The following is a 5,281-nucleotide window of genomic DNA, read 5'->3' on the forward strand; positions in this document are numbered from 1 at the left end:
AGAAGTTTCGGATCGATCGTCACGCTTTCAAGAAAAAGTCGATGAATAGTACCAAGTACACTTGTATTAAAATTCAGTAAAAACCTGGCAACAAGGATTTTTCTGGAAAAAAATGGGGTTTTGAGGGCCAAGATGACGTTTTCTGGAAAAACACAAAGAAGAAACCCCCTCCAAAATTGAGTTTTCTACCTGACTACATTCATAAAAATGAAAAAAAACACATTGCAAAATACCCGAAATGCACTTGGAAAAGAATAGGGTAAAAATTCAAAAAAAATGCAACCTTAAGTTTTTGTTTCATCAAGAAGGGTATTGTGTGCCAAAGTGAACATGCAAGCATATGTAATATGATAAAGTAGATGTAATACAATAGCCTACGGCCTCATGGCATATTATATGTAAAATATGACCCTTCAATGCATGAAATCTCCTAACTTCCATAAGCAACAATGAAGTTAAAAATTTGCATACATATCACATAAAGTGTCTTTAGCCCTTGGCCTCATTACATACAAGTCAAATACATTGAATAGAGTGTACTTATGTACACATTACATAAATGAAATCAAATATACACATTTTGACCTAAAAGACTACAAGTGGCATTTCAAGCCAACCTTTACAAGAATTAAAACCTTCAAGTCTACAATCATCCAAGCAATGTTGAACATCACGAACCAAGTCTTCGTACCTAAACAAATCCCCCGGTAACTTCAGGGTGAGTAAACATGGTTACTCGTAGAGAATAAGCATGCATAAATTCGATTTCTTACAGATTTTTTTAGATTGACATGAAACAGTTCAAAAGGATCATGCCACCTAACGTCTATGTCAAGGTGAGACTAAGGGATTATCCTAAGCTACTCATGCAATTGAAATAAACTACGGCATGCAAGTATACATACTCAAGTACACTAAATCGTATTAAAACATGATACACGGCATTCAAGTACACATGCTCACAAGTACACTAAATCATGTTAAACGGGATAAACAATATCTAGCATACATACATGTAACGACCCTAGATTTTTCAGCCCAGCGTGTCCTGTGACGACCTGAACCGGATCCAAGATGCGGAAGCAAAAGAAGGAAAATGGCCTCAAGAGATGTACGCCATCCCTAGGCACCACGATGACTCCCTATGAAGCCACGGAATTCAAATGAATAAAGTGTGGAAGCAAAACAAAGTCAAGTCCTTAGAGATGTACATGATCCCTAGAGCACAAGAATGGACTCTCAAACAGTTTTGAGACTCAACGGAAATAAAAAAGATGAGAAGTGCATCAAAACCCTACAAGAGAAGAGCCAAGGGTAAAATGGTCATTTTACCCTAAGAGGAAGGAATTTAACTTTCAACAAGTTAAATGAGAGCAAAAACATCCAAAAACATCCTTTGGTAACTTCATATGAAGTCTCAAGGCCAAAGAAAATGAAATCCCAAAGAACCCTATCCCAATTCGAACCAAATCTGAAACACTCTCACTAAAACAAGGATTTCATGAGCTAGGAAAAGAATATGAAACTGAAATTCATACCATTGGAAAGCTTATTTCAACGCGGTCAGTTTAGACTCAAGAACGGACCAATTCGGAGTTCAAACAAAGAAGTTACATCAATTTGAAGTTCGAAGTTCAAAACTGAAAACTCTGGAAGACTTGAACCGGTTCAACATTCTTGAACCGGTTCAAAATTAGAAGTACACCCAAGCTGAATCAAAATGACACCTTGAACCGGTTCAACTATTCTTGAACCGGTTCAACTTGAACAGAACACCCAAAATGCAGCAGAAACAGTGTTTTAGCAGAAAAATAAGTTTGCGACATGGTTTTTGAGGTCAAGATGACATTTTTTGGAAAAATGTCGTGAAGAAACTCCCCTTAAAATCACATTTTCTATGTGATGGAGTTAAGAACGGAATTTATTTCTCAAAGGAATTTCCCAAAATGCCCTTAAGCCAAATTTTTCAACAAAAAGGTGAAATGAATCCATAGGAGGCTCAAAACACAAACGAAAAGGGTTTTCATGAAAATGATCATTCACACAAACGTAAATAGTGATTTTGAGCACGTAGGAATGGTCCACGGCTCCCGAAAATGGCCGAGTCAAAATCCAACCCCCCGATAGCGAAAAAGGTGAAAATGAACTTAAAATGGAAACTTTGTAAACCAAAATCAACAAATGACTTCAAATGACCGTTTGGCCCTTGGTCACACTTCATACATAATTAATAAGACCCTATGAAAGAATGAAAATGCAATTCCCACACCCGATGCACCCATGGTGAAACAAAAACTCAATAATCTTCAATATTTTCATAATATTCCATGAAGTCAAAAAATTACATAGTATACAAATACATGTCATTGGCCTCCGGCCTCATCTCATACATACCAACTACATTGTAAAGAGTGTACTCATGTACACATTACATATATGGAATCAAATATATATATTTTGACATAAAAGACTATAAGTGGCATTCCAAGCCAACCTTTACAAGAGTTAAAAACCTTCGAGTCTAGAATCATCCAAGCATAATGAGAATCTCGAACCTTGATTCCTGTACCTGAAAAATGTCCCCATTACATAGGTGAGTAACATAAAGCTACTCATAGGAAATGAATATGCATCGACCTAGCATTTTACAATTATATCACCTTAAGGTGAAACATGTTGAAGGGGCTCATGCCACCTAACGTCTATATTAAGTGAGACTCAGGGAGCATCCTAAGCTACTCATGCAATTCAAAGCAAACAACGGCAAACAAATATATATGCTCAAGTATACTAAACAATGTTAAAACATGTTATGCGACTTATAAGCATACATCTCCAAGTATACTAAACCATATTAATACAAGTCATGCAATGTCTAAGCATATCTACACAAGTATACATTAATATAGAAATCTCATGAATCAAGTACACAGCCACAAGTATACTAAGCGAAAAGGATTGCGCATGAGACAAGTATACATGTCACAAGTATACTACATGCAATTTAAACTCACGGAACAAGTATACAAGTTCAAGTATACTAAATAGTATTCAATTACCCCAAACAAGCATCAATTCTCAAGCTACAAGTAATCCATGATTTACAACTTAGAATTAAATACAAAAACAACAAATAGTGGAAAGACTAGGACATGCGGTCGCTAAACCAAGCAAGTATTTTCGGGTAATTACGACCCACAAGGTACCACCTAGTGCGCACTTATGACTTAGAAGACTTTTGTCTCCGTACTAGAGCCAAACCCTAGCCATCATATAATTTATGTCCTCACAAGCTTTCCAAAATCAATAAGTTCAAAACTTATACAAAATCAAATGCAAGTTACCACATTCCATGCACAAGTAAGGTTAATTCCATACAAACCATGTCCTAGAATTCAAGTCTAAATAGCATATGACATGTCATGTCCTCAATATACAATTTATACATAAAGCAAGAATATTTTACAACAATTGAACCACATTACCATCTTAAGTCACAAGTACTAAATAGGCTATAATTTAGTATCAAGCTTTCAAGGAAATCAATTGTAATATTCTAACAAGTTATATACCTACACAAGATATATATAAACAAGTTATACAAGTCAATGATATTCTATATCATGCTAAGTCCAATTAGCATTTCAAGAGGCCACAAGTACTAATTCTACATCTAATTAGTAATATACTCACAAGGTAATTAATTTCACTACATTTCAAGGGATTTTCAACCTAACATGAAAAGTCTCTAGATTTGAAACCAGTCCCTAATAACCTCAAATTCATATATGTTAAACAACATAGTATGCTCAATACATATATCAAATCAAAAGAGCAAAATAGGCAAGACATCATCATGTAGATTTTAATTAATTTAAATTAATCAAATCTCTAGATTTCATAAATTATTCAAATGATTCCAAATTAATATATATCAAGTACCAAATCATGGTTAAACCATATCTCAAGTCTAAAATGGAATACAAGTAAAATACAATTTACTAGAATTTAAATCAAATTAAATCCATTTAATCTCTAGATTTGAAAACTCATCTAAATCATACCAAATTAATATATATCAAAGATCAACTCATAGCCATGCCATTTACCAAGTCTAAAATGATTTATATGCAAGATATGATAAATCACTAATTTCTCAAATTAGCAAAAGACATGTATACTACTTATATAAGCATCAATAGCATGCAAGAAACAAAAATATAACCCTATAACATCCCCTACCTCACTAGAGAAGAGTCTCTCTAGAATCCAAGGCAAATCAACACAAAATGGCAAACCCTTTAAGGGTTACGTAGAGGAGGATGAGGGTAACAAAAAGTGTTCCAAGCTTCATGGTCTAAGGTAAGTGGAAGGCCATCAAAATCAAGGTCAAGGCCAAAGGTTTCAAGCTCCATCCATGGAGGCTAGGGTTTTCTAATGAGGAAGAAAATTACATAATGTGAAAATGGTTGAGTGAAGGAAATAGAAATCCTCCACTCACTATGTGTTCCTACACCATAGTCAACACACACATCTATAGTCAATTGCACAAAAACCCCTCTTTAAAACCATAATCCTAAAGTGGCCCAAAAATAAATTGCACGACTTAATTGTGAGCATACACTTGTCACAAATCCAAGGCTCCATCCTAGGCTTAATCTCAAACCTACATTTATCAACCATCCAAGCCAACAAGTTCACCAATCCTAGGCCAACAAGTGGTTAAATCTCCACCCTCCACATGTCCTCATCCAAGGCATCAAAGTGTCCCCACACAAATGTTAACAAGTGGACCAATGAGAGTATGACACTTGTCACACCTTTTGAAATTTGCAAAAAGGTCCTTTTTGAAAATATCTTCCAAATTAAATTGCAAAATGGTTCCTACTTTACAATAATTACACAAAAACCCCAAAAGTTTAGAATATTACAAAAAGGTTATGCGTCTATACCCTTTACAAGAAAAGTAAACACTTAGCATGCTTTTCTACAAAAGTGAAAATACACATAGCATGTAATTTAAATATCGTGGATACATGCAAAACCAGAATCAAATCCGAACACGAAAAGTGAGGTTATGCTAACAAAGTGACAACCGAGAAAAAGACGAAAAGTGAATAGTGTCACAAAAGTGAAAATGTGAAAATGACTCGGTCCTCAAAGGAAGTCGTCAATCCAAGGAAAAGAGTCTCAGAAACCATCCCCGAGCACTTAAGATGACATTAAGTGGTGAGAAACCAAACTCAAAAAGGAAAAGATCAACGGAAAAAAAATATCCGTG

The sequence above is a fragment of the Cornus florida genome, unplaced genomic scaffold (genome assembly GCF_030987335.1).
Source record: "Cornus florida cultivar Cherokee Brave unplaced genomic scaffold, ASM3098733v1 CherokeeBrave_3.0.0_Hap2_Chr06, whole genome shotgun sequence".
Classification (NCBI taxonomy): Eukaryota; Viridiplantae; Streptophyta; class Magnoliopsida; order Cornales; family Cornaceae; genus Cornus; species Cornus florida.